Consider the following 12,163-nt stretch of genomic DNA (forward strand, 5'->3'; position numbering starts at 1 on the left):
TGAGAATTTATTAGAGTTTTTCTTCTTTTTTATTTAAACCTACCAGCCAGAATTCATTGTGGCACTACCCTTCCAGGGACTAGAATTTATTTCTGGAGTGTAAAGCAACCTGTAAATTTATGGGTGCTATATAAATAAATAATCCAGTATTATTTTTGTAACTCCAAAGCATGTTGGCTTTTTCAAGTTCACATGATGAAACTGGAGTTGGGCCCAGGATTTTTGGAACAAAAACTTACATATTGTTACATTAGTGCAAAATAATTCTGTGGGTGCAAAGACATTGAAAACTTTAAAAAAACCTTAAGAATGGTGGTGACTGAGACCTTTAGTATGGAAGGAAATACCTTTCCTAGAACAATGTGTTCTGGGGTTTAGGCTTTAAGATGGTTTTTTTCCCCTCTGTTTGAGGTTTATTTTATTTAATTGCAATTGGCAAAGGGTTTTAGGACATCATAAGGTCACAGTTTTTGGCAAGTCATGCTTTTCTGCATAAGAGGCATAACTTAAACAACAGGATTTAACTTTTGTTGTTGTTTGGTTGTTGGTTTTGGTTGGTTGGTTTCTTTGGGGGTTTTTTTTGTGGGTATTTTTATGCAGAGGTAAGAATTTTAATTGCCTCCTTCATTAATTTCCACAACAAAATTGCAAACCTTTCTTCACAGATATCATGGGGCACCTGAATTGATACCACTGCCAACTTCCCCTGGCAAATACTGAGAACTTGATTCTTTCATCATTCATAACAGTATAAAACAGATAAAGACCAGAGTTTCAGTGATGTAAAAGTCATCTTGGTACTTTGACAAAAACTACTACCTAAGCAATGAGACGTGAAAAAGTAAATCTGAGAATTACCAGCACTTTAAGAAGAGACCTTCTGAGTCCTTTCCTTTTGTTTTAAATACAAAATGCTGAGTTTATTTATTTGAATATTTCCCTTCCAGAGTCCACAGCTGAGGGATCAAGAGTGCTTTTTGCTGAGCTATGAGTATTTCAAATCAATATTCCCCTTAGCAACATTCACTGACCAAATTAGAGGACTTGCCAAGTTTTCTCTGGCAGGTGATGGTGGTTAATGCTGGAAGTTGTATTTCTGTACAAGGTTACTATCATAGCATGCTCTTCTAAAATGTTTGCCAGTACCTTGCTACAGCTGTCCAGCTCCTTTAAGGAAAAAGACATACCAACATTTTTGTAAGAGTAAGAATTCAGACTCAACAGAAATTCAGGACTTAATCCTAGAGATTCAACTCACATAAATATTCTTACTGGCTTATTGGATTTTCTCTGGGACTGAAATGCAGCTACACAAGGTACTGTGGTCTTTTGACAGGGAATAAGGGAATTTCTCTTAACTAGTCCCATCTAAACACCAGCACCCACTGTGCAGATTCCTTCTACAGTCAACAGAAATAAGAACATCTGGAGCAAGTATCTCTGACAGTAATCCAGGATAGTTTACAATATCCCTGTTCCCAGATCTCTGTCCTTGACCTTAAGAAACCACTCCAAGTAAGGACACCACCTCATCCTCCCCTGCTCAGTGCCAGCTCCCAGGTTTGAGGTTTCCCATTCGTTATGTCAAGATATTATAAGGCCCATAAATCAAAGAACAGTTCTGAAGTGGTTGACATTACAAGTAAAATAATTTCTACCTCCTTACCACACAAAGTGGATCTAAAACATTTTAAGGAAGCCAACAACACATCACCTGGAGACCTGCAGGTAAACCACTGTTTCTAAACAATTTCACTTTCTAGACAATGCATTTCACTACCTACAGTAACTCTCAGCTGCATTCATCTGTTTCAGAAATTCTTGTACTCACTAAGTTTAAAGCTGAAACACCATTTTTAATGCAGTCAGTGTTGCCTCTGGCTCCATGTCATACTGTCTTACTCAAAAGCCAAATCAGATGTGAAAAACAACTCTGTAATTAACCAGCAATTTGTATAAGAGATAAAATATCTTCATAGTAGGGGTATAATGGAATCATTATTGAAAGCTGTCTAAAAGCACTATGTGAAAATAGAGTGAAAGATGTTTGACCTCAGCTATACCAATTTCACAAATAAAGCCTTAATAATAGGCTGCAATCACACTTGGCTGGGCATTATTTCCCAGACACGCAAGGTCTGCATTACAGGGCCAGAAGCAATGACTCACTGCCAGCTGCCGTGATGGCACAGGGCAGCTTGCTATTCTGTCATAAGTTGTTTCATGCACGTTGAGAAAGCTTCTAGACATCTGATCCCTCAAGAAAACAGTCCCTGTCTATAAGCAAGAAGGTAGGGGGACCTTCCCCATTTCTGAGGAATCAGTTAAAGTTAATTTTTGAAGGTGAGCGAGAGAATCAAATTGTCCTTTACTCAAAGATGCCTCAAAAGGCACCTTTTTAAAGACACAGCTAATAAAGGAGGGTTGAATGCTTTCCACCCAAAGGCCACACAAGCACACGTGTTTGATGTTTACAGGGACGTTCACATCCCTCAGCACCACAGGCTGCAATCACTGGGCAGTGCTGGACTGCAAAACAAACCCACAATGCTAAAAGGCTGCACAGCTTTTCTGCCCCAGTCCCTGTCTAGATCCTCAGCTGTCCAAATTCCCACCAGCTGCAAGGAAGAATTGGAAAGCAAGCCGAGTCTAGCAGTTCTAAGACAGCTGATGATCTATGTCACTAAAAGCCCATATGATCACTTCTGTGGTTTAGAGACTTTCTTGTGTTTATGCCTTTTTGCCCTCATGGAGTATCTGCTATTTCCTCTTGTCCTACAGGCAAGACAGTGGTCACGCTTTTAGCAAAAGGCACGGGTTTATGTGACTCTCCAAAAATTTGGAAATGAATAATCGGAATTTAGCAACTGACTAAAAGCTGATACAACTCGTCTGAACATCTTCATTTTTGCTAGTGTATCTAGTTTCTCAGAAATTGGCTTACCTCATGAGATTTCTAGGATTCCTCATTTCTAAACTTCCTGGAGATAAGACTGTCTCTTACCATGCTGACACTGCTAAGTCTGCTCCTGGATAGTGCCCAGACTTTTACAGGAGCAGCCAATGTTGGACATATTTTGCAATAGCTTCTTAAACACTCAGAGGGAAATCAGCAATATTTCTTGTTGTAAAGTGATGAGGGTCTTAGTTTTTCTGACACGTATCATCTGGTTCTTCAGTCTGCTCTTTGCAATAAGCAAGTAAGACAGGAGTCAAACTTCAAACATACACTGCTGTTTTCAGGAGTTTTTACCATTTCTCATTTCCCACTGACACTCTCTGCAGATCACATACGGTGTTCACACCTCTTCAATACCTTAGAAAAACTGAGGGAGCGAGATCAAGTTGAAAAGCTTGTACATAAATCTTTCTACAGAGGGAAAAATCACAGATAAAAACTTCCTGCGTGAGGGTATAAGATAGCCTCTCCATGTCTGAGGTTAGGACAGATGGCCCCTTTTGAGCATATAATAATTCCAGGATTGTCTGCTGTAGGGTTTCCTTGCAACTTTTTCATGTGGGACTGCCCACTGCCAGAGGTATGGATTGGACTAGATGGCCATAGCCATGACAATATAACGGTACACTTCCTGTCTGAGCATTATAATCAATTGTTAGTTTTATCTGATATGCTGTCCCTTCACATTATCATAAACTTCAAACTTTTAGCTGCTACAAGAGAAGTTTTTCTCTTCAGTCAGCAGCAGTATTTGTGCAGTAACTGAAGCTGGGCATTATTGAACACCAGTTTCTCTACTACTACAGAAAACAATTACACAATGGCTGAGTCATATCTGGGCTTTGAAGATTGAGTTCCTGCTTAAATTCTTCAGAATTAGGAACTTGAAGGAATAGTTTTGCAGATTTCTGGAAAAGTACTATGAATGTTCCAGCCTGAAATTCTAGCTAAATAAAGGAATCCTGCTTTGCTTTTAGTGCATGTTTGATAGTGTTCAGATTGAAGATGCAGGGGAAGCAAGTTGAGGAGGAACAGTTCTCAAAAATGGACAATTGTATCACAGAAAAATTTCATGTGACCCTATTCACAGCACAAAGCACCAGGAAAGGCAAAGACAGCTGAGACAGCAAATTCTCAATCCGAGCACTTTGGAGATTTTCCCAAAGGTAATAAAAAGACTAAGACACAACAAAGGAGAAAAAAATAATTAATGAAATTGCATAAATTTTTTGTTTGAATCCTAATAATGAAGGACTGGGATAGATCTTTGCTTAAATGAGGAACTCATGCTGGAGAATCCCATGTTAGCTGTTCACAGCAGCTGCATGCCCCAAATGGTAAGTACAACCAAGTTTATGCAATAACCTTTATCACACATTATTTAGTCAGTCAGATATCTCAGTCTCATTCTGGGATGATACAGAGTAATACAAATTACATTTCATTACAAACACTGCTAGAATATGGAAATTCAGTTACAGTTAAGTATAAATAAATATTGTGAATGGACAATTAGAAGAGCAACAATCCCTAAGCTTCTCCACATCAAAAATATAGAAGGTAGCTGTTTGTATTGGAGCACACTGAAAGCAGCTCCTTAAAGATCCACAGGTTTTGCAAGTATGTGCATTAGTAGCTCTATAAACTGTCAGTAGCTCTATAAACTGGTTCTGATGCACCTAGAATAATGAGAAAACTATAATGAGAAAACTGAGTCACATACTGACTGCTCACCCGCTTCTGACCTCAGGGGGAGCTCGGCTGGAGGAAGGTGAAGCATTTCAAGGTAAGAGCCAGTTTGAGTCTGAAGGTGCCTTCATGTCACACAGGCATTCAGATAAGGTTCTCAAAGATTGTTACAGAATTTTAAAAGGCTTTGTAGAGTGAATCCATTGCCTATCTGATAGATCTGACAGATGATTGCACACCATCTTAACATTTACTGCCTTTCAAGTGATGTGCAGAGCCTAAGATAATAAAGTGATCTCCAATAATGCTCCAGAATCAGAACACCAAAGAGTCTGTCAGAGGCTCAGTTCCCCTGCAATGCAGGGAGACACAGTCCAAGCAACATCAAACAGAACAAGTGAGAAACTATTCCTTTCTCCCTTTGGTTTCTTAACCACCAAATCAGCCTAAGCAGAAGTAAACGGTGTTTGCCTAAAAGTATCAGTACAAAACACATAGGGCTGATGAGAACTTCGTTAGATTTGTGCTAATTCTTCAATGAATATGTTAAAAGAATGATCTTGATTTAATTTTCCTTTAAAAATTAAAAAAAAAAAAAGAGCTTCAGCCAACCATTGCAGTTAGACAGCTCTCATAGCTGGAAAAACACTAAAACACAAAACATGTATTGATCAGTACCATTTTAATTTTCAGAAACATTAACAGTAGTTTCAGCTTTAGAAGAAAGGTCTGTAGCCCACAGCAAATGTAAAATATTCTAGCATACATGAACCAGCAATGGCAAAGATGTGCCAGATGAATTTTTGTTTTCATCCCTATGTCCCATTAACCTGATCTCCCATTCCCTGTGGAATGCTGTTGGCTTACACCACAAAGGATATCTTTGCCCATAAGGCCAGTGCTGTGTTTGTTTCTCCAAACTGTCTCATGAAAACATGAAGTATCTCTTAGGCAAGAGCACAAACCCACCAGAATTTTATGTTCAGACAGTTGATAGTTCTTGTTTCAGACAGGGGTAGCATCTCACTGCTAGAATTCACATTCTGATTCCTGATAAAACCCTCCTGTGGTTACTTTGCTCCTTCCAGCACTGTCAGCCTTTTTCTTTTGTTTTGTCTCTCAAATGTACTGCCCTTTGCCACAGTTATCATTGTTTTGTAATTTTAAGATGAATTCATGAAACTTAAAGTGATTCATAAGATCTCCTCGAGGTCAGAGCTAAAAGGAATCATGAACAGAGTAAGATTCAGGACTGACACAGCGGTGAGTGTCTCAGTACTGTCAGAGGCAGGAAGTAATGAGAATTTTTATACCTCACAACAATACTGAAGGGTACTTCACAAGTTCCTAATTCAGATTTTCCAGCAAAAAGACTGCCAAGAATACAAAAAAAAATACTTCTGCTTAGGCCTGGTTTCTGGTGTGGAAAGTCAGTGTGAATGGTTCATTAGCCCCCGAGAAGTCCAGTGGAATGTGGTGGAACAAATCCCGAAGGCAGAGCACAGATGAGTAATGATGTTACACAGGATCAGTGTTACACCAGGAGAGGTGAACAATGGGAACTGTATTTCCCAAGGCCTGGAATTTCTCTCTATGATTTTCTCAGGTAATATTTTTTCTCTTCTAGCAACATGACATTCTCAATTTCCACTTCTCTTTGGAAAAAATACTGTATTTATTATGCCAGTGACCAGATTGATCACATCCCAGATAACCACATTAAATCAGTACAGATTTTACCATGACAGAGATGTATCCAAATTACCTTGTGCATGTTTATCTATTTCAAATAAAGCAGAAGCAAACTAGATAGCTCAAAATTAGGCAAACATTATGATGAACTGATTTTCTGCATCACTTATGTAATGAATAAGCAGTAAATATTATTCTCAACTACTTTGAGAGGAAATTATACTGGAAAGTAGAGGAGAAAAAAGGAATTTAAAACTCAAAAATAAAAATAAATTTTAATCCAATGCACACCACAGCTAAATCTGATCAGCTGCTGAAGACTTTATAACAGAAGCAGCATCTTGATCCTGGAGATTATCCTCCTTTTCTTACATATAGTTCTCTTCAAGACACCTTTTTTTCCCCACAAAAATGCCTTGATTGATAATGAAATTCAGTGACAAACCTGTGGGTTCTCCAAAGACAGATTGCAACTTTTGGAGAATTATTGTGTCTCCTAAAATGTGAACACAGACTGTTTTGCTCAACAATTCAAAGAGATGTCAGGAACATGGTAGGTTATGCATACTGTTTTCTTTTGCATAACAGACTTCTGTAACATGCAGGAGATCTCTCATCTTAAAATTCATTTTTAATTAATTTTTCCACAATTCAGCACCATATTCCAAGTAATATAAAAGACACAAAGCACTGAAATCCCACAAGGAACTCCAATAACGTGCTATGATACCTTGTAATTTGAGAGATTCACATGACACTCTTTGCACCATGCAAACAATTTAACCAAGTTTGCATATGAAGTGTGATGCTTCAGTATGACAGTGTTCTAGTGTTCTCTGTCAGAAAGCAATATTTGTTTGGAGATTTTTCCTCAGCATTAAAATAAAATTGACAGAACACAGTGATGCAAAAATCATCCTTTTACCTTCAAAGAATATTCAATCCAACCCCTAAGTCTACACATCTGACAAGGGAAAAGGTAGAACATATCCTGGTGCTGACAATGGAAGGAAATGGATTGTTAATATGAAATAGGTCACCTTTATGACCAGGTATCAGCTCCTAGTGAGTGATGGATGCCTCGAAGAGATGTTTCACCCTACAGATGTATGAGTGACACATTTCAAGCAGAAGCTGCTTGCATAAAAGACAGAGAACATAATGAAGAAGTGGTGTCTGACCTTTAGAGGAGAGAAAAATGGAGAGGGATTGTGAAGCTAACTGACACTTCTGCAAAAACAAAAGTTAAATGTTCGAGGTGTACTACAGTCATACTGGGGCTTGTTCTTTTTCTTGTACAAACTACTACTCTCCCCATAACCTGCAAAATTACATTACCTGAAGTGAGAGGTACAGAAAGGGTGGAAAGAGTTACAGTATTTCTCTAGGACTCTGCAAGTATAAACATTTCATTATTCTTCCTTTTTTTAATGAGTGGGTACATCATGTGCTGTTTGCAAAAGCAATCGACAAAGGTAATTCCAGTTCCTTCTTACACATTGCTTACCTTGACTAATGACATCCTGTGTTTTTTCTGACATGGATTTCTCCCTAAATTTCCATCCACAGTGCATTCACACCAGTTTTCTCCCACGGGGTGTTGGAGAGTGGTGGATTGTGTCCCTGAGACTGGGAGCTGCTCAGGGAAAGAAAGGCAGGGAGCACACAGGGCAAGTTCCTTTCAACCAGGCTCTCTATTGCCCTCAGATTTAAGGATGGTCCCTTCTTCCCCAGAACTTAATTTATACAATTTGTCAAGAACAAAGAATGTACAGATTAGTAGCTCAGTATTTATCAGCTGCAATCAGCCCCTGTCATTCTACTCCCACAAAATTGAAAGCCCTTTCAAAGAATCAGTGCCTCGGAGCTCTGGGTAATCATCATTTAATATTTGAAACCACCACTCAGGAGGTACCTATCTATCAACATGTCACTTCACATACTAACAAAATAATTCTTCTTCCATTGTACCTGAGCTTAAGTATCTCAAGGTGTTTTGGAAGCAGTAAGTCTGAAAATTTTTATGGGATGCTTGCAATTCCCAGTGAAAAGGTTGAGTTGGGACCTCAGTGGTTGCTTGATTTCTGGGAAGAACTCAGTTCAGGCCAATGAAAATTAAATCTCTTTAAAAGCATGTTTAGTTTAATGCTTAAAACTTGAAACACCAGAAGTGGCCATTCACCTTCAATTTGAGCCATAGTCTGTCAGCAGTTACTAATGCTGCTATTAGATCAGAGCCATCATAGAGCACAAAATCTATCATATGCAATCAGAATTTGTAAAATGTTTTATGCCACTTGATCATAACCTCAGAAAAGTATTGATTAAATTTAAGATATAAAGAAAAATATGCTAATGACAGATAGCAAGGCTGCTGACACATCAACATTTAAAAGCACTTGGCTGAGTTATTTCTTTTTATCTATCAAGAATGACTTTTGCATATTTTTATATTCTAAAAATACAGGATTAACTACATCTGTTAGATCAATAGCATAAAGTATCAATGCTATCATCCATAAACACCCAGTCAGTTTTATGAACCAGATTATTAGTAGTTAAATATTTAAAGCTGCTTGCCCTTTGGATCTCACTTTGATGCCTGTAGCCAGAACATACTATCTTCCAACACCACATCCAGGCTCCACAGTGTGGGAGGAAGATTTTGAACCAGACCAAGAGCAAAATTAATTTTCCATCCTTCCAGACATGAAAAGAAAACCAAGAATGGGATCAAAACAATACTGCACATTTTGGCTCATTAGAAATTGTCTTTAAGGAACGATACAGAATGAGCCATGTGAGAAAAGGCGCAAAAAATTTCAGGGGGCAGAGTTAGGAATAAAGGTTTGGTTATTGCTCTGAGTCCTGACACACACAAAGCAATAGCCCAGCAAAGAGTGAATCATCCAGCCACACTTGCTTTGTCTCCTTTTGTTTCATGACTTTTTCTTTCCTCTGCAGAGTTTGTCACCCTCAGTCCTTCTCTGTCCAAACCCATATCATTCCCCATGATTTCCTCCCTCATTCCGTGCCCTGTTTGGTTTGAAAGCTTAAGAAACAATACGTGCCAGAGACCATCTATTACAAGTAACTCCTTGAAATAATATTTCAATTAAATCAAAATGACTGGATGTCCAAAAACTGGGAGGGCACAGACAGCAGCCAAATTTGAGCTGTTTTTATCAAGAGTATTACAGGAGCTGATTCAACAATCCCTGGCATGTCTATGGGAGAGAGGCAGTGAGGGGTGGACAGGTTAATTCTGTGAGATGGTCCCTTCATCCAAAATACAGTCAAGGCAGCAGCAACCACAGAACAACACATTTAACCTGGAAACAGGATTGTCTCCCTGGAATTGTGCCCATTTCCCCAGGGTACTCGTCAGGCTGTGCACTGAAATATAACAGTTGGTTTCAAACAAACCCACAGTTATACGACACTGAAATTTTAAGACTGAAATCCTGCCTGGTTTCCTTTCATGGTAACCAAGGAACAAACTTAGAGCTACGGAGTAAAAAATCAAAGGAATCCAACATAAAAATATCGTATTTTGCTAATTCTTGGTGTCCAGTTGTATCTAAAATGATTCCTGTTTTGTCTTTTTCAGTTCCTCCAACTGCTTAATCTATTTGTGGGCTGACCATGGTGCTCTGAGCTGTGTGAGGCAGGGACAGGACTCACATTTTGTGAACACAAACAGGGTTAAATTTTAAAGGAGCACTTCAGCATTCAAGGCAAGGGGAGCAGGCACTGAAGTGTGGAAAGGATGCTCACAAAAATACATTTACAGTGAAATTTGGGACATCTCTTGCAGACAACATCTGTACACAAACAACAAGAAAGTGTAATGTGTGATTAGCCCAGATGTGCTGAATGTCTCTTGACTCTGTAGGAGATGCTGGGACCTGACAGGAGATGGGACTGATGGAATTCAGAGAGTGAGAAAAGCACAAACATCAGCTACAACCAGACCAAGGCTGAGTGCCAGAGTCACCAAGCACAGACCTGATTTCCAAAAATAAGGGATATATTTATCTAGCATGCTGTCCCCATAATTGCTACTTAGCTGCATCACACAGGAAGCAGTCCAATGTGTTCATCTATTTCTATGAACTGTATTGGCAAATTAAATAATAAATGTCTTCCCAATAGATTCCCATTCATTTAGTAAAATGCACTGAATTACTTTAAATAAAAAACTGGATGTTTACAGATTTCGCAGTCAAAAAGGTAGTGTGGCACAACCATTTTACTGGCTACTGCTAATAAGCTTGTCATCATAACAAATTAGCATATCTGTGTAAAAATATACATGTATTTGCATATATTCATCTACAGACATCTCTGTTCCTGCTTTAAAGTACTTCATATAATGTCATCTCAAACCCTGTAGTCAGTATTAGTATTTATATGAAGTCAGTTAAAGTTAAGATGCCAAAATAGTGCTTTTGTTTCCCTGAGACCTCTCTGTCAATTTATTTCAATTTAAATATAGCATATTAGTTTTCCCTAAAAAAGAGGAAAGAAACAGAACTGAGCTTTTTGTCACTTGGAATTACATTATCTCCTAAGTATAATTCACATAAAACAAATTACGAGGCTGATCAAATGCTCTGTTAACATAATTCTTTAATAATAATATCACTTAGATCTTAAACTGCTTAATTAGATTTCAGTCATTGCAATCAACAGCCTCATTGAAACTGTTCATCTATAATTTGTACACTTTGCATTTTACTGCTCATTTTAAAAACAGCATTAACAATAAGAGCCAAAAATCCTTTAGGTTTTGGGGTGAACTTAATTCCGGGTTCACTGAACATCAGTGAAGATACTTCAATTGGTTTGAATGGATTCATGTTTTCCCTTTAGGAAAAATACATTTGGACTTCAACCACACACTAGATCCAGCTTTTGCATCTGACCACAAACCTGCACTGAATAAAATAAGCTGTGTTTTTACTGGAAAGTTGATAAATAGATCTTTCAGACACTTGAGGCCTAAACACATTCAATTTAATTCCCAGTCATTAATTAGATTTTTCTATATAATGAAGGTGTAAAAAACAACCCTAGACAATGCAACATTTGCTAAAGTCACATTTTTTTAAACTTTAAATAAGACATGTTTACTGAGAACAATGCAGAAGCATTCTGTAAGGAAGTATTTGTGCATTTTTGAACATTAGAAAATAGCCATGTCCAAAATAACTTTTTTTTTCTTTTGAGTACAGATGGAAATAGGTCATCCAGGGGCAGACAACTTACTGTTCTGGAATAAATTACAATGATATCTCCAATGGTAAAGTACAAACTTTAGGTCTGGCCTGCAGGAAATAGAACTCCCCATCTGATACCAGCCCCCTACACAGCACAAGTGGGATATTACAGCTCCAGGACTTGAGACAAGATTTGAAGATTGTGGTTCCTCTTCGAACAGAGAAGATCCTCATGTTATCAAGTCAGGAGTTTTGCTTTTATTCCTATTATTTTACGAGCCAGATGTTTATCTTCCTGTTGTTATTGCAAGATGGTATATTTACATACCTCCAAATTTATAAATATACTCCTTTTAAACACACAATGGTTGGTTAACACCTTAGTGTTTCTTCAATAACTATTTTAGCTGCTTAAACTGAACACATTTCAGTAGCTCTTTCCTAGCAGTGCCCACAACAGACCCCAGCAGGATTTTAACACCCATCCCTCTAGAGCATTCTGCTGATATGCTCAAAATATAAGTGTAAACTAGCAGGCATCTGCTAAGCTACTAGGGAAGTATCCAGTAAGTAAATAAATGCATCTGGGTTGCAGCCACTG

The 12,163-nt window shown here is 38.2% G+C and overlaps 1 long non-coding RNA gene across 1 annotated transcript; it reads left to right on the forward strand.

The window, feature by feature from the left end:
* The first annotated feature begins 665 nt into the window (after positions 1-665).
* On the forward strand, positions 666-11,927 carry LOC147650128 (uncharacterized). The gene is made up of 2 exons (XR_015277041.1): positions 666-4,296; positions 9,951-11,927. It is a non-coding gene; the product is annotated as an uncharacterized LOC147650128 (long non-coding RNA).
* Positions 11,928-12,163: the final 236 nt, after the last annotated feature.

Source organism: Cyanistes caeruleus, chromosome 16 (genome assembly GCF_971803275.1).
Source record: "Cyanistes caeruleus chromosome 16, bCyaCae1.hap1.1, whole genome shotgun sequence".
Taxonomy (NCBI): Eukaryota; Metazoa; Chordata; class Aves; order Passeriformes; family Paridae; genus Cyanistes; species Cyanistes caeruleus.